General features: G+C 41.5%; 1 long non-coding RNA gene across 1 annotated transcript in view; it reads right to left on the bottom strand.

Annotated features, from left to right (window-relative positions):
• Positions 1-555: 555 nt before the first annotated feature.
• The window catches only part of LOC123330569, a 51,285-nt gene continuing 28,947 nt past the window's right edge, over positions 556-22,893 (bottom strand). The window contains exon 2 of the long non-coding RNA XR_006546582.2: positions 556-784. This is a non-coding gene — a long non-coding RNA (uncharacterized LOC123330569). The remainder of the gene's footprint in view (positions 785-22,893) is intronic.

Here is a 22,893-nt window from a genome sequence, read left to right on the forward strand (position 1 = left end):
TGTGTGTTTGTGTGTATGTGTTGTGCACTTCGCCAAAACTGGACACATTTATCCTAAGTCTATACCACTTCTTTCCTTGAAGTGGAAGGAAAATAGAATTCATGTCTATTGTGCATTTATTATGTGTCAGGCTTTGTTCTGGTCCTAATCAGAGCAGCCTAGAGCTCAGGCATGTGGTCTATGAAGTCAGCCTGCCTCGGTTGAAAGCCCAACTCTGCCATTACTGGCCATGAAACATCAGAGAGGTACTTAACCTCTCTAAGCTCCTTTTTTTTTATCATTTGAGAAACATGGAAATTAATAGAACATATCATAGCACTATTGAGGTGATTCAGTGAGATAAGTTATGTGAAGTGTTTAGCACAGGGTCTGATACATGATAATGCTCAATAAATGAGATACTACAATGTCTTATTAAGAATGACAATAATCCTATGAAGTATATACCATTAGTCCCATTTTATAGATATGACAACTGAGGCTAAGGAAAATAAATGGACATATCCACAATTTCAAAACAAGCAATGATCTCGTCTATGAAAAAAATTAAATGAATTTCCAAATGAATGAATGACTATATTCATTAGGGGAATGCTAGCTGCTATAACAAATAAACCTTGAGTTTTTGAAAGCTCAAACACAAAAGATGTGTATTTCTTCCAGGTAACTTTTACAATGCTTGTTCCTAGCTGGCAAATGATCCTCCACACCATGATTCAGACATGCACATTTCTTCCATCTGGGAGTTCTGCCATCCCAAGGCCTTGAAGTCATTTATATCCAGCTGGCACAAGGGGAGAGAGACAGCATAGAAAAGGCATAATGACTTCTGAAAAGCCTTGGTTCATCAGACATCACTTCCACTTTCCCACTGGTAAGAACTAGCCACATGGCCACATCTAGATACAGAAGTTTCTGGGAAACAAAGCCCCTGGCCAGCCAGCTGCTTCCCAATGGCAACTCCATTCTATCTATACAAGGGGGAATATAATATCACCATTATACAGCATTCAGTCCATGCTGTCAGTGGGTCAAATGATAGCATCTTTAAATATGATGGACATTATTTATTTTTCTCTTAGTGCATAAAATTTCTCCAAATTAAAATTTCATTCCTCTTCTGCTTATCATTTTCCTTACTTCTTTCCAAAGGAATTTGAGATCAATTATTTCAAGTCTTGAACAACTATCTTCACGAGTCAAGGTAATTCTGCTACACTAAGTCTGATGTAGGAAAGAGCGGAAGAATCTGGTCAATTAAATTTATAGCCCGAAGCCTGTGAGTTTGTTATGTGTGTGCTTTTCTGGGCTTCAAATATTGATAAGGGCCATCATGTGAGTCCATCTTTAAAAAACAAAGTCAGAGCCTTGTGCCAATGCTGAACTAGAGGGATTCAGCATTGAACAGTTAATATAACCCATGGAAAAACATACTACATGCCTGGAAGTGAAGTTCACCTAAATGAATAATTAAACAGGACCACACATATAATCAATGATCCCTGTTTCAGTTATCTATTGCTGTGTAAGAAACCACTTCCAAACAGTGACTTTAAACAAAAACCATGCATTACCCTTATAATTAAGCACATTGATTGGGCTCATCTGGGAAGTTCTGCTCTACATGATATCAGCTGAGGCTGTGGTCCTCTGCAGACTTGACTGAACTGGAACATCCATGATGGCTGTCTCCTATGACTGATGCCTTGGTGGAGACAACTGGAAGGTTGGGTACAGCTGGGACATGGGACAGTTGGGACTCGCTGTCTCCCCATGTAATTTCCAGGCCTGTCCTCTCCATATGGCCTCTCTAGCAGGTATCTCCATGTAATTTCTCCAGCAACGTAGCTGGACTTCCAATATGGCAACTCAGGATGCCCAAAAGCACAGAAGTAAAATCTGCCAAGTCTTCCCAAGACCCAGGACCAACATAAGGTCATTTCTCCCAAATGCTATTGGTTAAACAGAAGCATAGGTATAGCCTATATTCAATAGTCTGGAAATATAAAAGAATATATGCTAGGAGCTGTGGCCCACTAGATATCATCTAGGAAGCTATTACTGCAATCTGAGTTCAACAATGAGAATAAGCATCATGTTATAATCAAAGTCCAGAGCAGATAACAAAGTTGATATACCTGGCCTCTCATCTTTTCCTTTCAGTTTACTCTTTCCTAAGAGTCAGTTTTTACAGAGGAGCATTCTTGATCTCAGAGTGAGAAAACGCAGACAGTGGTAATCTAAGCTGTCATGATACAACTTAATTCCATTTATCTAGAGATGCTTCTCTCATTGTTCTACCTTTAGATAGCTGAAAAGATGAGATTAACAAAGCTGAAGAAAGTAGAATTAGAAAATAAGAAGAGGCAGTCAAATAATCCCATAAAAAATGGGATGGCAACTCTAACAAGGGCCTTGGAGTGGTGTCAGAAGCTGTGAGAATAGTTAGGGAGCACCTGGGTAATCTAGACAAGAAATGATGAATTTTGAATTTGCTGTAGGGATCTGCTGAAAGCCGTGCAGAGGGCTTTCAGAAAATGAGATGCACTGCAGAGAGAAGATGGCAGAGGAGTGGGTGAATGTGGAGCACATCTCTCTCCTTGAATGCATCAGAAATATACCTTCAGATGCAGAAGATCTCATAGAATACAGCTAAGATTTGGCAGGAGTCCCTGACCACTGGAAAGGAATATACAGATGCACACAAAACTTGGTAGGATGGAGGAAGGGAAAAAGAGGAGAGTGAGCAGGACTGGACCTGAACCCAGGGGGGTGGGGGAACTGAAGCAGAGGTCAGACCCCTATGGCACAGCAATTGTTTAGGACAAATGGGAAGAGTGTGGGGCTGTTATAGAGTGCAGCAACTGATCTGTGACAGTTTGAATGGGGTAAGAACCACAAAGACAATCCTTGCTGCAGCCCTACATAGCCCAGACAGAGATGCAAGTTCCCTGGAACACATGGCATCTGGGAGCTGGAGCTTAGGAACTGGAGAGCATTTGCAGAGTGAGGCCTGTCGTTGACTGTGGGGAGACGGCGGGAGGGGATGTGAGGGAGGAGATTGTGGTGCCGAGCGCCTTTGGAAGAAAGCTGGGCAGCCATGGAAGCAAGGCAATACTGCGGAGTCATGTGTAGGGGTGGAGCCATCACTGATCACTGTAGCCTCCCGCCACGTGCCAGCACCAGCAGCTGACTAATAGAGAGAGACCCCAGAGAGGGTGGCCCTTTAAGTGCCTGATGTGCCGAGCAATAGAGAAGGACCCCAGCCAAGGAGGCCCTTTGGACACCAGCTGCCAGAGGCTAGAAAAAGACTCTATAGCGCCATAGCTCCAGAGCCTGAGGCTGTTGTCATCCTGCACACTTGGTGCCACCAAGGTCCCCGTGATCCAAGCAGCTGCACCACCTCCATGCTCAATCCTCACTGGACCAGAGCTGCCAGAGGCTAAGGAAAAACACCCTAATAGCACCGTATCTCCTGCTCCCATGGCCAGCAGCTCCCCTGTGTATCTGGCACTACCAGGGTCCTTGCAATCCAAGCAGCTGCCCTATGTCCACACATGGACCTCCCTGGGGCAAACCCAAGTTTCCAGAGCAGCCTCAGGAGTAAACTGTGGATGACCTACATGCAGACATGGAGATAAAACCAGAGCTGAACTCCAGGGTCAGTGTGGGTAAGGAAGAAGATCAAAAACCTTTCCACCAGTTGTACGAGCTACAGTTTAAATCCACACAATCAACTAGGCAGACTGTGTCTACAGAAAAGAAAAGGCACTAGATCTGGCGTTTGCGGACACTGAAGGCAAGGTTAATGTAGGGCCACGTTAGAGCCTGAGCTGTCCCCACAACAGGTCCAGAGACCAGTCCAGTACTGGAGGATATCCTAGGAGGCAGAGGTAGACCGTGACTTACAGCAAGGGAAAGAATGCTGACAACTGAGATCTGAGAAAAACATTTATTATTATTCCTATATTTTGACTGGTTGGTTCTGGATTATTTTTTCTTTTCTCTTTTGCTCCAGTTGTTGAATTTATTTTTTTCTGTTAACTCTATTTAAACTTTTGAGAACATTTTTTTAAATCACACTTTTTATTTCCTTTATATACTTCTATCTCTGTGCTGGCTTTTTGTGGTTCTGTGGAATTTTTCTTTTTTAAATTTTGGTTTTGTTTTATTTATGTGTTTGCTTTTCTTATTGTTCTTTTCCTGCTGTAGTTATTCTTTAATATACATAAATCTTTTTTATATACTTCTATTTAACTTTACTTTTCTTTTTTTTTTCTTTTCTTCCTTTTCTTTCTCTACTTCACCACGTTTTGTTTTCCTCCTTTGCTTTATTCTTCACTTGGCACTCTGCTTTGGTTTTGTTTTTAGGTTTGTGTTTTGGTTTTAATTGGTTGATATCATTTTGGTTTCCTTTGCTTGTTGGGTTACTCTTGTACTTTCTTTTCCTTGGACTGTTTGGTTTTGTGTGTGTGTATGTGTATATGTGTGTGTGTGTTCCTTTGTTTTCGTTTATCTGATTTTGTATTTACCATTTGTCTGGGGTTTGTCTTTCTTCTTGTTTTTTTGTTTTTGAGTGTTTGTTTTAATCCTCTTTAATGCCATTAACACGAGGATTGTGGAACCTTGGTTACCTGGCTAGAGATCTGGGCTGAGCCTTTCGAGTGGAAGCACTGAGTCCAGGACACTAGCTGGCCAGAGAACTCCTGACCCCAAAGAGTATTAATTAGTGAGAACGCCCCTGAAGGCCTCTGCCTGTGAGACTCAGCATCACCCAACTACCAGCAGCTCCCAGTGCAGGATGTCTCACCCAAATAACAAGCAAGCCTAAACACAACCCCAATCACCAGCAGACAGGATCCCCACAGACACTCCAAAACATACCATCTCACACAACCCTGCTGATAAGGGGGAGAAAAAACAAAGCACCTTGTCACACCAGAACACAGGCACAAGTCCCTCCCAATGCGAAGCTTACTCTAACCACTGGCAACCTCGCCCACCAAGGGCAGAAACCAAAAGGAAGAAGGAATACAACCCTAAAGCCTGGGGAAAGGAAACCTCAAACACAGTAAGTTAGGAAAAAATGTAAAGAGAGACATATAGTGCAAATGAACAAGGCAAAACCCACAAGACCAAATAAATGAAGAGGAAATAAGCAAACTACCCAAAAAAGAATTTAGAGTAATGATGGTAAAGATGATCTAAAATCTCAAAAACAGAATGGAGAAAATGCAAGAATAAATTAAAACATTTAACAAGGACCTAGAAGAAATAAAGACTAGATAGAGATGAACAACACAATTACTGAAATTAAAAATACCCTAATAATGCACAATTGCTAAAGTTAAAAAAACAGCAGAATAACTGAGGCAGAAAACGGATAAGTGAGCTGGAAGATAGAATGGTGGAAATAACTGCTAAAGAGCAGAATAAAGGAAAAAGAATGAAAAGAGTTGAGGATAGTCTCAGAGACCTCTGGGACAATATTAAACATCAGATCAGATTAGTCGCTCAGTCGTGTCCAACTCTTTGCAACCCCATGAATTGCAGCACGCCAAGGCCTCCCTTCCATCACCAACTCCCGGAGTTCACTCAGACTCACATCCATCGAGTCAGTGATGCCATCCAGCCATCTCATCCTCTGTCATCCCCTTCTCCTCTTGCCCCCAATTCCTCCCAGCATCAGAGTCTTTTCCAATGAGTCAACTCTTCGCATGAGGTGACAAAGTACTGGAATTTCAGCTTTAGCATCATTCCTTCCAAAGAAATGCCAGGGCTGATCTCCTTTAGAATGGACTGGTTGGATCTCCTTTGCAGTCCAAGGGACTCTCAAGAGTCTTCTCCAACACCACAGTTCAAAAGCATCAATTCTTCAGTGCTCAGCTTTCTTCACAGTCCAACTCTCACATCCATACATGACCACTGGAAAAACCATAGCCTTGACTAGACGAACCTTTGTTGGCAAAGTACTGTCTCTGCTTTTGAATATACTATCTAGGTAGGTTATAACTTTCCTTCCAAGGAGTAAGTGTCTTTTAATTTCATGGCTGCAGTCACCATCTGCAGTGATTTTGGAGCCCCCCAAAATAAAGTCTGACACTGTTTCCACTGTTTCCCCACCTATTTCCCATGAAGTGATGGGACCGGATGCCATGATCTTCATTTTCTGAATGTTGAGCTTTAAGCCAACTTTTCCACTCTATTCTTTTACTTCCATCAAGAGGCTTTTTAGTTCCTCTTCACTTTCTGCCATAAGGGTGGTGTCATCTGCATATCTGAGGTTATTGATATTTCTCCCGGCAATCTTGATTCCAGATTGTGTTTCTTCCAGCCCAGCATTTCTCATGATGTATTCTGCATATAAGTTAAATAAACAGGGTGGCAATATACAGCCTTGACGTACTCCCTTTCCTATTTGGAACCAGACATACCGACCTTCAAATTATAGGGGTCCCAGAATAAGAAGTGAAAAAGAAAGGGTCTGAGAAAATTTTTTAAGAGAATATCAAAAATCTCCCAAAAAACAAAACCCCGGGGCCAGATGGCTTCATAGGTGAATTCTATCAAACATTTAGAAAAGAGCTAATGTCTATTCTTGTGAAACTCTTCCAAAAAACTGCAGAGGAAGGAACATTTCCAAACTCATTCTACGAGGCCACCATCACCTTGATACCAAAATCAGGTAAAGACAGCACAACAAAAGAAAGTTATAGGCCATTATCATTGATGAATATAAAAAAATCCTCAACAAATTCTAGCAAACAGAATTTAACAACACATTAAAAAGATCATATACCATGATCAAGTCAGGTTTATCCCAGGGATGCAAGATTCTTCAATACATGCAAATCAATCAATGTAATTAAAAACCATATGATAATCTCAATAGATGCAGAAAAATCTTTTGACAAAATTCAGCACCCATTTATAGGGGGAAAAAAAACTCTTCAAAAATGGGCTTAGAAGGAACCTACATCAACATAAAAAGGCCGTATATGATAAACCCACAGCAAACATTATTCTCAATGGTGAAAAACTGAAAACATTTCCTCTAAGATCAGGAATAAGACATGGGTGCCCACTGTCTTCACTATTATTCAAAATAGTTTTGGAAGTCCTAGCTATGGTAATCAGAGAAGAAAATGAAATAAAAGGAATCTAAACTGGAAAAGAAGAAGTAAAACTATCATGTTTGCAGATGACATGATACTATACATAGAAAACCCTAAAAATACTTTCAGAAAATGACTAGAGCTAATCAATGAATTCAGTAAAGTCACAGGATTCAAAATTAGTACACAGAAATCACTTGCATTCCTATACACTAACAATGAAATATCAGAAAGAGAAATTAAGGAATCAATCTCATTTACCATTGTAACAAAAAGAATAAAATACCTAGGCATAAAGGAGACAAAAGAGCTGTATACAGAAAACTAGAGGACACTGATGAAAGAAATCAAAGACAGCATAAACAGATGGAGAGATACTCCATGTTCCTGGGTTGAAAGAATCAATATTGTGGAAATGACTATTCTATCAAATGCGATATACAGATCCCAGTGTGATCCCTATCAAATTACCAATGCTATTTTTCACATAATTAGAACAAAAAATTTCATAATTCATATAGAAACACAAAAGACCCCAAATAGCCAAAGCAATCTTGAGAAAGAAGAAAGGAGCTGGAGGAATCAATCCTCAGACTATACTACAAAGCTAGAGTCATCAAGCCACTATGTCATTGGCACAAAAACAGAAATATAGACCAATGGAACAGGATGGAAAGCCCAGAGATAAGCCCACACACCTTTGGGCACCTTATCTTTGACAAAGGAGGCAAGAATATACAACAGAAAAGATAGCCTCTTCAATAGTGGTGCTGGGAAAGCTGGACAGCTGCAGCTAAAAGAATGAAACTAGCACATTTCCTAATACCATACATAAAGATAAACTGAAAATGGATTAAAGACCTAAATGTAGGACCAGAAACTACAAAAACTCTTAAAGGAAAACATATGCAGGACACTGTTTGACATAAATCACACAAGGTCTTCTATGACCCATCTTCTAGAGTAATGGAAATGAAAACAAAAATAAGTAAGTGGGCCTTAATTAAACCTAAAAGCGTTTGCACAGCAAAGGAAACTATAAACAAGGTGAAAAAACAACCCTCAGAATGGGAGAAAATAACAGCAAACGAAATAACTGACAAAGGATTAATCTCCCAAACATACAAGCAACTCATGTAACTCAATACCAGAAAAAACAACAACAACAAAAAAAACAATGGAAGAGTGGACAGAGTAACCTAAACAGCCATTTCTCCAAGGAAGACATACAGATGGCTAATAAACACATGAAAAGACGCTTAACATTGCTCATTATTAGAGAAATGCAAATCAAAACTACAATGAGATATCATCTCACAGTGGGCAGAATGAATCTACAGACAAGAAATGCTGGAGAGGGTGTGGAGAAAATGGAACCCTCTTGCACTCTTGGTGGGAACCTAAATTGATGCTGCCACTATGAGGACAGTTACAGAGAGTCCTTAAAAAACTAGGAATAAAATTATTGTATGACTCAATAATCCCACTACCGGACATACACCCTGATGAAACCATAATTGAAAAAGACACAAGCAGCCCAATATTCATTGCAGCACTATTAACAATAGTTAGGACATGGAAGCAACTTAGATGTCCATCAACAGATGAATGGATAAAGAAGCTATGGTACATATATACAATGGAATATTACTTGGCCGTAAAAAGGAGTGTACTTGAGTCAGTTCTAATGAGGTGGATGAACCTAGAGGCTATTATACAGAATGAAGAAAGACAGAAAAGGAAAAGGAAATATCGTATACTAACACATATATATGGACTCTAGAAAGATGGTACTGATGAACCTCTTTGCAGGGCAGTAATGGAGACAGAGACATAGAGAACAGAGCTGTAGACACAGTGGTGGTGGGGAGAAGAGGGTGGGATGAATGGAGAGAGTAGCATGGAAATACATAAACTACCATATGTAAAATAGATAGCCAGGAGGAATTTGCTGTATGACTCAAGGAGCTCAAACCAGGGCTCTGTGACAACCTAGAGGAGTGGGATGTGGTGGGAGGTAAGAGGGAGGTTCAAGAGGGAAGGGACATATGCCTACCTATGACTGATGCATGTTGAGGTACGTCAGAAACCAACACAACATTGTAAAGCAATTATCCTTCAATCAAAAATAAATTTAAAAAATAAAAGAAAATTAAATTTAAAGGGTATGTATTTAAGAAACATTTATAATGCATAATCCATAGGATTTGATGACCAGTGACTTTAAGGAGGGAGGGAGAGTAACTCTGGCTTCCCTTTCTCCCAGTCCATTTTCTGAGTCTTGTTATTCAGTTTGCCAACAATTCTGAGAGCTATTGATATACAATATTTCTTTGATATTAATAATTCACATTTCTGCTCAAGCCAGCCTCTGTGGATTACAACTGAGATCCCTGAGAAGTCCGCATTCAGAAACCTGAAAGAGGAACCAGGGGTTCATCAGAGAAAACAGAGACGTGGAATCCAGAGGTGTGAATGAGGTTGTCCAGGGAGTGTGTGTAGCGGTGAAAAAGAAGTGAGTTGACAGGAGTCTGAGGAAAAGCCACAGGTAAAGGCAGAGCAGAACACTACCACTGGGCCCCTGAGAACAGTCACTTAAAAGATTTTCTTCCTCTGCCACTTATCACAGTGCAGTAATCAGGATACAGTGGATTCGGGTGTCAGTGGTGTTTAAAAGACCTGCTGGTATCTCGGGAAAGAGGCACTATGGAGGCCGTCAAGGGGAGGAGACAGAATTGGAAGCAGGTGGCCAACCTCCTCCACGCAGAGGAGAGGAGAGGCAGAACGGATGAGGCTTGGCCGAAAGGTGTAGGCACGGGGACATCTGCGTCCAGAGCTGGGGAACAGCACTGTAAAGGGGGAGCCACCTTAGTGCTGCACCCAGAATGAGCCACCCTGTCCCATCACACTTTATATGACCAGGAGCTGCCTGGTCAGGGCCTTACAGGTATGTACTTAGAGCCAGAGAAATAAGCCCCCATAGGCATGGAGTTTATAACTGAAGCAGGACGGGAGTGCTAAGCTTCCTTGGAAGCTCTTATTCCAGGCAACACAAACAACTGAGTGGTTGGAATACTAAAAAGATTTCATCCAAATTGGAACCAAATAATATATAATATTTCCAGGTGTGAGTTCATCCCTGATGTCCATAGATAATATTATTAGTTGGCACAGCATGGTTAATTCTTGTAAAACCCACTGTCTTGGGCTCTAATTGTAGTATGGCTAGGTTTTTTCACCTTGGCAGAAGCATCTCATAGCATTTAATCTCTCTTCTGTCCTTCCCCAGAGTACCTGGCAAAGTGCTAACATGTGTAAGAATTCAGCAGGTACTTGACCTACCTGGCTTATATATATAGAACAAGTTTTTATGCCAAAACTTCAGATCAATTCTTACCACAAGTCATGGCATATTTTTCTTACCATAGCTTTTCCTTTTATTTGCTTTAGTACTTCTGAGAAAAAAACCAGGACACTGAAACTTGAGGACTTGATGAAGCTTGGAGACTTCAGTTATCTGATGTCTATGAAGCCTGATCTTCTAGTCAGTAAGATCATATGCGAGCTTCAGTGACAAGCTTCTACTTTGCTAATGATTTTATGATCCTGTTACCCACTGTAATTGCTTAAATGGCATTTTAATTAACTGCCTTAAATGACTTTCCTTTTTTCCTAAAAGCGGTATGCGTTTTAGTTTAAAATATGGGCCACTGGTGTTTCCCTTTCCAAGATGGTTATGTTTAGTACAAGGGGAAAGTGGAAGTGTTAGTCACTCAGTTTTGCCCAATTTTGTCTGACCCCATGGACTATATGACCTGCCAGGCTTCTCTGTCCTTGGGATTTTCCAGGCAAGAATACTGGAGTGGGTTGCCATTCCCTTCTCCAGGGGAATCTTCCCAATCCAGGGATCGAATCCTGGTCTCCTGCATTGCAGGCAGATTCTTTACCATCTGAGCCACCAGGGAAGCCCCTGAGTATATATTTGCAGAGGTTTTACTCAAGCATTTCTATAGCCCAGGTTGATTTATGACATATAAATGCTTCAATACTCTTGTGGGTTCAGTGATGTTATATAAAGATCTATTACATTTTTCCTGGTTTTTAAATACTGTTAACTCATTCATGAGCTTCCCACAGTTCTAGTTTATTTCTGGTACCTGCAACAAGTCAGTCAGCTATGTTTATGATTATACACAGTTTTAGAAAGGAGAAGTGACAGGAGAGCATGTGCCAGGGGGAAAAAAGTTGAGACACTTATTATGGATACAGAGTTGTCTTCCCTGCATTCATTGTTTCTGTCAAAACTACCATCCATGGACTCATCTACTGTCATGGTACTGGTAAATCACTCCATAGCAGATAAAGTACAGCAATGGGCCCATACTCATGGACTTCACTGATCTTAATATGGTTCCCACCAGCCTGAAGCAACTGGCTTGATAAAACAATGGTACAGCCTTTTGAAGACTCGGTAACAGCCCCAGTTAGACGGCAGCATCTCGGACTGGAACAGGTTCTCTAGGAGGCTGTCTATGCTTCACATCTCCAATAAATGGTGCTTTCTCTCCTACAGCCAGGATTTATGGGTCAGGGGGTCAAGGGGTAGAAACAAGAATGACACTTCTATTACCCCTAGTGACTGAATAGCAAATTATTTGCTTCCTCTCTCCGCAACCTTATGATCTGATGCCCTAGAGTTTTTAGTTCCTAATAGAGGAATGCTTCTACCAGGAGACACAATAGTGATTCCACTGAGCTAGAAGTTAGGGCTGCCACCCAGTCACTTTGGGCTCCTTATGCCTCTAAATCAACAGTTCAGAAAGGGAGTCTCTGCGCTGGCTGGGGCGAGTGATTCTGACTACCTAGGAGAAATTGGACTGCTGTGCCACGGTGGAGGTAAGAAAGGGTGTCTGGAATGCAGGAGATCCCTTGCAGCTGCTGCTGCTAAGTTGCTTCAGTCGTGTCCGACTCTGTGTGACCCCACAGACGGCAGCCCACCAGGCTCCCCCATCCCTGGGATTCTCCAGGCAAGAACACTGGAGTGGGTTGCCATTTCCTTCTCCAATGCATGAAAGTGAAAAGTGAAAGTGAAGTCGCTCAGTCGTGTCCGACTCTAGCGACCCCATGGACTGCAGCCCACCAGGCTCCTCCATCCATGAGATTTTCCAGGCAAGAGTACTGGAGTGGGGTGCCATTGCCTTCTCCGAGGAGATCCCTTAGGACTTCTCTTAGTATTGCCATGTCCTGTGATTACAATCGATAGAAAACTATATCAACCCAATCCAAAAAGGACTATTAGTAACTGAGATCCTTCAGGAATGAAGATTTGGGTCACCCCACCAGACTAAGAACCATGAGCAGATGAGGTGCTTGCTGAGAGCAAAAGAAATACAGAATGAGTTTTGGAAGACACAGTTATAAACACCAGTTACAACCACAACACTAGTCACAGAAACAAGGACTGTAATTGCCACGAATATGTCTTCTTTATTTTGTTTTGAATATCAGTCAGTTCAGTCATGTCCGACTCTTTGCGAACCCATGGACTGCAGCATGCAAGGCTTCCCTGTCCATCGCCAACTCCCAGAGCTTGCTCAAACTTTTGTCCATTGAGTCAGTAATGCCAGTCAACCATCTCATCCTCTGTCATCCCCTTCTCCTCCTGCCTTCAATCTTTCTCAGCATCAGAGTCTTTTCAAATGAGTCAGTTCTTCACATCAGTGGCCAAAGTATTGGAGTTTCAGCTTCAGCATCAGTCCTTCCAATGAATATATTTATGAATATATTTGTGTGTATATGTATATATAGCAAATATCTTTGTTTTTCCCCCTCTCTTACCCCCTTAACATATAACACAAACTGTATTTACTTCATATCATAGTATTTAAGTATTTTTAACTTCACATCATAGCCACTTCCCTGGTGGCTCAGAGGTTAAAGCATCTGCCTGCAATGCAGGAGACCTGGGTTCAATCCCTGGGTTGGGAAGATCCCCTGGAGAAGGAAATGGCTACCCACTCCAGTATTCTTGCCTAGAGAATCCCATGGAGGGAGAAGCCTGGTAGGCTACAGTCCACGGGGTGGCAGAGAGTCGGACACGACTGAGCTACTTCACTTCACTTCACTTCACTTCATAGTATTTCAGTTAAAGGATATCAAGGAGAAAAGTAAAAATTACCAAGGATTTGACATCCTTTTCTGAGAGGAGAGTTAGTGTATTTTCAGTTGGATATAGGATAGTTGTATCATGTTAGGCATAAGTATGACCTTATAACTGTCTGTATTTAGAGATTAACATGGTTTAAGATGCATGTGGGTGCCAAGTTGCCAGGGGGTGGATTTGTGATGGTTAAGATTGTGTCACCTTGGTTGGACCACAGTGCCAGATATTTTGTTAATTATTATTCTGGTTGATTCTGTGGGGATGGTTTTGGATGAGATTAACTCTAAACTGGCGGACTTTGAGTAAGGCAAATTGCAAACTATAATGTGGGTAGGTCTCATCCAATGAGTTAAAGGACTGAATAGAGCAAAAGATGCCTGCACAAGAGTGAATTCTCCAGAAGACGGCCTTTGCACTTGAACTGCATCGCTGGCTCTTCCTGAAGTCTCCACTTCTGGCCCACCCTGCAGATTCTGGACTTGCCAACCTCCATAATTCTGTGAGTCAATTCCTTAGACAAATCTCTTTCTACATATATTCTCTTTCTCTGAATTGATTTCTATTTATCTGCAGAAACCTGATACATAAGATGATCAGATCACTTCTTGATAGCTGTCATGAGTGTTTTGGTTAGGATGATGTATTAAAAGCTAGACAAATTTCTGGTTTCAAAAATATGCCAGACTGGCTAACCAGTTTTTACGTAGAAGTGATATAAATAAAATCAAGCAGAACAAAATAAAGCAGAAAATTGCCAAACTAAAAAAAAAATAAAATTACCCAGAATGCAGCAAAAAAAAAATTATTCCAACTTGAGATTATTATTAATATAATATAATAAATTCAAGATGTCCACTTATGTCTAATAGTTCTAGAATGAAGGTGCAGAGCAGAGATTGGCAATTTTTTTTTCCCCTGTGGAGAATCAAAAAATAAATTGTTTAGGCTTCATGGGCCATAGAATTCCTTTTACAACTACCCTACTTTGAAGCTGTAATGCAAAAGCAGTCATAGACAAATATGTAAACAAATGGGCATGGCTGTGTTCCAATAAAATTTTATAAAAACAAGCAATGGCAAGATTTTTGCCCCAGGTCATAGATTACTGACTTTTGGCCAGAGATAAGAGATGAAAGTCAATATTTGATAAAAGAGTAGAGAATTTTCCTGAATTTTTAAATGCTTGACCTTTAGGATGAGGATGCATACAATGTCCAAAGTGAAATAAATAAAAGTAAAGCACACTGAGTCACACAGTAATGAAGCTCCTGAATACAAGGATCAAGAGAAAAATTTTATCCACAGCCAGAAAAAAAGTAGAGTATCTATAAAGGATCAGCTGATAGCACATTTCTCATCAGCAAGAAATAAAATCCAAAACAAAAGAATCAAATCTTCACAGAACTGGGGAAAAAAGTAGTCAATCTATAATTAGATACCATGAAAAACTATCACTAAAGAATGAGGGCAAAATAAAGACACTTTGAAACAAATTCTGAAACAGTTTACAAGTCACATACCCTCACTGAAAGGACTAGTGGAAGACACACTTCAGATAGAAGGAAATTGAATCCAAAAGGAAGTAATTGAGCACCATGCTGAGAAGAGACTCATTTTCTGTGGGTAATTTAAACATGTTTTAATGATAATAAGTGATGTCCAAGATCTTAAAAATAAGACAGAACCACAATACTAGGCAACAATAATTTAGATTTTAAGTCAAGTGGTACAAGTTAAGGGAAGAAACCAAAAAAAGAAAAAAAATGGAATGCTTAACTTCCAAAACCAATAAAAGAATTAAAAGTTAATTTAAAAAAAGATTAAATCCAATAGGAGTTGGAAAAGGAAAAGAAAGAAAGATTCATGGGAAAACAAAATAATAGGCAGAAATCAATTCAGATACACAAGAAACTGCATCAAGTGGGTTTAAAAGACAGAAGTTCTCAGGTTATTTTTTTAAATATAACAACAAAATCAAATTAGGAATAAGAGTCACACCTAGAACTTAACACAAAAGGTTTAAAAGATGGAAATAATAGACTAAGGAAATGCTAATAAAATAGATCTGTGACAATACTATTTTCAGACAAACTCAGTTCAGTTCAGTCGCTCAGTGGTGTCCGACTCTTTGTGACCCCATGAATTGCAGCACGCCAAGCCTCCCTGTCCATCACCAACTCCCGGAGTTCACTCAGACTCACGTGCATCGAGTCAGTGATGCCATCCAGCCATCTCATCCTCTGATGTCTCCTTTTCCTCCTGCCCCCAATCCCTCCCAGCATCAGAGTCTTTTCCAATGAGTCAACTCTTTGCATTAGGTGGCCAAAGTACTGGAGTTTCAGCTTTAGCATCATTCCTTCCAAAGAAATCCCAGGGCTGATCTCCTTCAGAATGGATTGGTTGGATCTCCTTGCAGTCCAAGGGACTCTCAAGAGTCTTCTCCAACACCACAGTTCAAAAGAATCAATTCTTTGGCCCTCAGCTTTCTTCAGTCCAACTCTCACATCCATACATGACCACAGGAAAAACCATAGCCTTGACTAGATGAACCTTTGTTGGCAAAGTAATGTCTCTGCTTTTCAATATGCTATCTAGTTTGGTCATAATTTTCCTTCCAAGGAGTAAGCATCTTTTAATTTCATGGCTGCAGTCACCATCTGCAGTGATTTTGGAGCCCCAAAAAAGAAAGTCTGACACTGTTTTCACTGTTTCCCCATCAAATTCCCATGAAGTGATGGGATTGGATGCCATGATCTTCGTTTTCTGAATGTTTAGCTTTCAGCCAACTTTTTCACTCTCCTCTTTCACTTTCATCAAGAGGCTTTTTAGTTCCTCTTCACTTTCTGCCATAAGGGTGGTGTCATCTGAACAGTAATGTTAGAAATAAAACAGATCATTATGCTCTGATAAAAGGAAAAAGTTTTAATGGTTTAAAAATTTTTTGAATAGGCATCTAACAATATAGTCTTAATATGTACAAAGCAAATTTAGGCAGAATTACCAGGAGCTGGTGCTGTGAATGGAATGTTGTGTTCCCCTCCTTCCCTAAAGTCATCTGTTTAAACTTAGCCCTCAATGGTAATTAGGTCTAGATGAGGTGACAAGTACTGAATATTCTTTGGAAGGACTGATGCTAAAGCTGAAGCTCCAATACTTTGGCCACCTCACTCATTGTAAAAGACCCCGATACTGGGAAAGATTGAAGGCAGGAGGAGAAGGGGACAACAGAGGATGAGATGGTTGGTTGGCTGACATCACTAACTCGATGGATATGAGTTGAGCAAGCTCTGGTAGTTGGTGATAGACAGGGAAGCCTGGCATGCTGCAGTCCATGGGGTTGCAAAGAGATGGACATGACTGAGCTGAACTGAACTGAGGTCATGAGGGTGGAGTCTTAATGATGGGATTAGTGCCCTTACAGGGAGAGACCAGAGTACCATCTAACCTCCTTCCCCTCTCCACCATGTGACAATATATCAAAAAGGCAGCCATCCACAAACCAGGAAAAGGGCCTTCACCAGACCCTGAATCTTATGGCATCTCTTCTAGCCTCCAGAGTTGTGAGAAATAAGTATGTGTTGCTTAAACCATCCAGTCTATGGTATTTTGTGACAGCAGCCTGAACTAAGACAGATGGGAAAAGCTAATTATTTCAAAAATATTTCACCAGTTGGTACTATCTTTGTGGGATCACTGTTTGCCAAGAGTTTAATTTTCTTCAGTTCAAGAAGCATGCTAGGAAACTGATTAATAATATACAAGCAACAAAAAATGCATTACTATTCTGTGACTTGTATAGGTGTATTTGCTTTCATACAATCACCATCTGATTACCCTATATTTGGCTTTTATTTATCTGCAAAGGGAAACTAGATAACAAAAATGGAAAAGGCCAAGATTGCTGAATAACGAATTGATTAAAGAAGAAAATGCCATGAGGAGTCAAGGATGGGAAATGTCTCAGATATCAAGGTTAGTCTTGAACAGGTAATGGGACAGCTTCTCCACTAAGATGTGGAAAAAGGTGGATGTGGATACAGAGAAGTGTCTTTATGGAATGGGTTGGGACAATTAGTTGAGAAGTTTCCCCCTGCCAACCTGTATTTGCATGTAAGTTATTCAGAGGATATAAACTCTAAAAAGGCAAAGATTTGCCTATCTTGTTGCCATTTATCTTCATATTTAAGACAGACTACATGTACACATAAATGCATGTGTATTTGCTAACATACTAATGAGTTGTTCAATGCCATGCTGTAAAGGAGGTTAGGAGAGATTAGAGCCGAGAGCTTGGGGAAGCCAGTTAGCCCTCAGAAGATAATAGGGCTTTGCAAATGTGTCTGGGACTGAATGCATCTGTCACATTAAAATTTTGTGTCAGGGTTGGAAGGAGGGTTTGATCCCTGTGTGCAATAGGGATCACAATCTTTGAGACAAGAAGTGCTAGAAGGCACTTTCAAGGATCCTTTCAGAAATATCGTCTCAGAAAAAAAGGGGAAGTAGTAACTCTTTCCCTGAAAGTGGAACCCCCTCAAACACCAGTTAATGCAATTATCTTATAAAGCCAAAGAAACATGAAGTAGCGGCTTAGTGGATCCTGAGGAGGCCTAAAGAGGTGTATTAAGCCAGTCATGGGAACCTGGGATTTCAGGCTTAGGCAGTATCTTCATTCCAGATACAAGTCTGGATTAGTACTCAACAACCTCCTTTTCGAAATATTCTGTATTGAATTGTTAAGACTTGTCTTTATACCTCCCTGTTTGGAAGATTATAGCATATCTATAGCCTACAGTAGTTGTGCTTAAGTCGATGGCTTTCTTGTAAGGTCCTCACCTAAACCCTCTTTCTGAAATTCATAAATACCCAAGTCTTAGCTGTAGCCCTAACGGATCATTTCCTAGGTGGGCTGCTGCTGAGACGATTTTCCCAGATGTCTGTTGGTACCTATCTTCAATGAGTAATTTCAGACACTGACATTCTTATAACTTATCAGAAAGAAGTATGCTGTTTGGGCCTGCGGTTTAAGATCTAAAGCGTCTTCATTTTCCCTTTTGCTCAGACTCTGAGAAAAATCCGGTTCAGTGTTGCTGTACGCTGATCATATTTTAATTATTTTCCTTTAACTCAGCTCACCTTTTTACAAAGTTTAGGTATTTCCCAGACAGAACACCCTAATTATATGTCAGAATAAGTTATTATGGAACTTAGACCAACCTAAAGGAAGTTGCCATTTTTGACTCACATACAAGATAATAATTGGTTTCCTGTTAAGAAAACTTGAATAACCAGTGTTAGGCCATCCTTATTAGAAACAGAAGTCCTTATCTTTCAAAATATCACATTCGCTTTTGATTAGCAGCTCAACACTTCCCAGAGGTACCATCAGCTTTACCCCCAGGATAAATGTGGGCAACTGGTGTTATATTAATCAACATACACAGTCAATAGTACAGATCCAAATCAAAGTAGCTCAAGAAAACAAAAAAGGATGTTTCCCTTATGTTAAAGCATCCTCAAATTATACATCACAATGACTTCAGCCTCAAACAGACTCCAAATGGCAGGAAACATGTTCCAATTAGCTCCAGGTTTATACCATCTTCTGGCTTCCAGTCCCAGCAAGAAGAAAGAGAACCCCTCTTGCCAGCATCTATATCATCTATGAAAATGCCCTGGCCCCCTTGGTTCATATGCTGCTGCTGCTAAGTCACTTCAGTCGTATCCGGCTCTGTGTGAACCCCTAGATGGCAGCCCACCAGGCTCCCCCGTCCCTGGGAATCTCCAGGCAAGAACACTGGAGTGGGTTGCCATTTCCTTCTCCAATGCATGAAACTGAAAAGTGAAAGTGAAGTCACTCAGTCGTGTCCGCCTCTTCACAACCTCATATTCTGCAGCTTACCAGGCTCCTCCGCCCATGGGATTTTCCAGGCAAGAGTACTGGAGTGGGGTGCCTTCACTCCCACACAGTTCACTAAGCCCAGGGATATTGAGCAATCTGATTGGCCAGCCCAAACCCTGCTACTCCCTCTCATCATCCACGCCATGGGAAAGGGAAGGCTACATGACTGACAGACCATTTCCAGAGGCCAAAGATGCTGAGCAGACAGAAAAAGAGTAGTCAATCTTCATCTCGTTCTTTCCAGAGACATCTCAGTGTAAGGGATCTGTACTCAGACATACCTGCCCCATTCACTAGCTCAAGCAAGTTACCTAACTCCCTATTTTTCCTCCTTTGTAACCAACTCGGAGAGTTGTTGTTGCCAGGTTGGAAGTCATCTATGTCAAGCACCGTTCAGCTACTTCCATTCCCCCCTTAGGTTCATCTCTGTTCTTGGCTGATAACTGTGTCCTCAGCCTGTAGAGAGGAGACAGAGTTCATCTGCTCCACCCACCCCCTACAAGCCCAGCTCCCAGACTGTCCCTGGCTGCTGCAATTCTCCCCAAATGTGTGCTCACAACCTTCTCTGACCTTCATTAAATTTCTGGCTATAAAGAGTGCTCAGCTACATAGAATGACCCATTCCAAAAGGGTAGTAGAAAGCTGAGACTTTACTCTTCCACAAATTCCATGCAAGAGATCACCATGAAAACTATTCAAAAGTGAACTTTCTTTTATAAATATAGCTGACACTTGCTGGTTAACTCTTGATAGTTAATTGCCTTCAAACTGTGAAAGCACTTTCTCAGTCTCTTCTCCCTCTGCCAAGTAGCATTCCAGTTTCAGTTGACCTTGGCTAGGACATTGAACAGTGTTCATTTGTAAAAGCCCTGTTGACCTGAGCATCTGATCCTCTATTTGTTATTCACACCATATCCTCCCTGCCTTTGTGTGAAGAGTTAATATACATATGAGGACAGCAAGGTCCAAACCTCACTCATTACAGTAAGCAAGCCAGAATTACTACAGGGACCAGTACCCAAAAGCATCACACACACAAAAATAGTCCCTAGTCACTTTCTCTTGTTTATATTTAAGAGAGTCTGACAGCCTTTTTCATAGGAAAGTGTTGTTTAAGAAATGCAGCTTCCACCGGTGCCAGGGGAAGGGCAGGCGAAGCCAAGTGCTTGGCTAATAAGGACAGAGACATCTGCATTAGCTGTTTGAAGAAGACAAAGGGGATTGGGAACGTATTTGTTTAGCCATATTCCTTATTGCTTTATTAATTCCAGCTTAAAGTCTGCCTGTACTCGTGTATGCTCAGCGCTGGAATCCACAGTTTGAGATGTTTAACTCCTTACTCCAAAACAAACACGCGAAACTGAGGAACTGGGGGATGTGATCCGAAACTCAACACCCAACCAGCACAATGCAGAGATTATTGATAAGAGAGAAAGGCATGGAGTTTTCATGCATTTTTTTTTTCTGCCCTTGAACCACATTGATCCTCATCTTAAAATGCAGACTGAAGAGTTGATTAATATACTTTAAGCCAAGCAATCTAAATTTAAGCTACACAAGCAAGTGGTGGTGGGTTAGTCGCTCAGTTGTATCCAACTCTTGTGATCCCATGGACTGTAGCCCACCAGGCCCCTCTGTCCGTGGGATTTCTCAGGCAAGAATACTGGAGCGGGTTGCCATTTCCTTCTCTAAAAGGATAATTCTTCCATGGGATCTTCTCAACCCAGGGTTTGAACCTAGGTCTCCCGCATTGCAGGCAGATTCTTTTACCAACTGAGACACCAGGGAAGCCTAAGAATACTGGAGTGGGTAGTCTATCCCTTCTCCACTGAATCTTTGTGACCCAAGAATCAAACCAGGGTCTCCTGTGTTGCAGGCGGATTCTTTACCAGCTGAACTACCAGGGAAGCCCCTACCCATGCAAAGTAGAATGCAAAGACCTGAGACCTTCTGGTCAGGGGAACCTGTGGTCATGGGTGTTGTATTCATTGTTTTTTTTTTAATATAAGCTGCTGCTTTGTGAAAGGCGAGTTGTGGAAGCTGGTGGTTCACAAATTAGAGCACGCTGTGCCTTCAGCTCCCAAGCTCTGAACAGCCAGGGCGACACCAAGCTGATCTTTGCCACTGTCAGGGTGTTTGGGCTTCCCTGTCATCAACACTTCAGCTCACCTCACTGAGAATGGTGCCGGGGTGGATGTTGGCAAGATCTCTTCTACACGTAATACCCAGCTCTGCATGAAAGTCAGTTCACTCTTGGAAAAGTGTCACTCGTTCCTTTATTTTTAAAACCTTCCTTCAGAAACTCAGACAATTTCACCAAACAAATGTACAGCTTAAGAAAATGATTAGGGCAAACACTTTTATAACTACGATTCAGGTCAATAAATAGAATATTGCCCCATCATATGCCCCCATCGTAAGCTCTTCCCTTCCTCCTGAAGTAATTACCACTCTGATTTTTATTGTTGCCTTTCTTATGCTCCTGTGTAGTTTTTCACTCAAGTGATAAAGATGTACTTTAAGCCTCCTTAAACCTCCCCCCACCCAAATTCTTCTCTTTTCCTTATAATTTATTTGTTGAAGACTTCAGGCGGTTGAATGGGTAGAGTCTGCTATTGTCTGGACTTTGCCAATGGCAACACTGAACTAGAAGATGGAGTCATTACATTGCTTGGCTTTAACAAGCCTAGTGACCAAAATTCCCTCCTCTCCCTATTTCCCCCATCTCCCCTGATAAAGGAAGGGGACTTTCCTCCTTAGTGCAGATGCAGCCTCTTTGGACATATTGCCCTGTCATGCTTTCTGCCCAGCTTCTCCCACTATCTGAAGTGCCCTCCCTGCTTTTCTACCTGAAAATCAACAACTCAGTTTTCAGGGCCTGAGTCAATGTTGCTTAAAACTCTGTAACATCTTCACACATTCCCTCAGCAGAATATATCACCAGGAAACTTCCCTGGAAGTCCACTGGCTAAGACTGTGCTCCCAATGCAGAGCGTCCAGGTTCACTCCCTGGGCAGGGAACTAGATCCTACATGCACCAACTGAAGATGCCACATGCTACAACAGAGGTCTAAGATCCCATCTGTCACAGCTGAGACCCAGCTGCTGCTGCTAAGTCGCTTCAGTCGTGTCCGACTCTGAGACCCAGCACAACCAAATAAATAAAAATAAATTTAAAAAAATAAATAAATCACTTCGTTCCTACTGCATCCTCACTCTGCTCAGTCATAGCATTTGCCCACCATGTCCCAACTGCCTGAACTCATCACTCTTCCACGCACCCCCCTGCCCGTCTCCACCCCTTCCTCATCCTTGACAGAAGTGACCACCTTATCTAAATAGAAGCAGATATTCAGCTACACCCTTCCACCAAACCTCTAGGAAACACCTAGATCCCTATCAAGCCCTCATCAACCGCCCCCAGGGGTCCATAGAGGACCACTCTCCTCCAAGGGTGCTCCTTCCTTTCCCTGTGACTCCAAGGTGCCTCTGCTCTTAAGCTACTCTTTTGTTTCAAAAAGCACAGCATGCTTTCCTGTCCTCAATTGCCTCTTGTTTTCTTAAGAAGGATCTGTACCCTCATTTGATCTGAAGTTGGCTTGAAACCTGGCACTCAAAGAGAGGGATCATAGAATAGTACCCCATCCTCTGCCTGATCTGTAGCTTGGCACAACAGCATCTGCAGTGCCACGAGGCCTGGCTTCATTCATACCATT

The sequence above is a fragment of the Bubalus bubalis genome, chromosome 19, assembly GCF_019923935.1.
Source record: "Bubalus bubalis isolate 160015118507 breed Murrah chromosome 19, NDDB_SH_1, whole genome shotgun sequence".
Taxonomy (NCBI): Eukaryota; Metazoa; Chordata; class Mammalia; order Artiodactyla; family Bovidae; genus Bubalus; species Bubalus bubalis.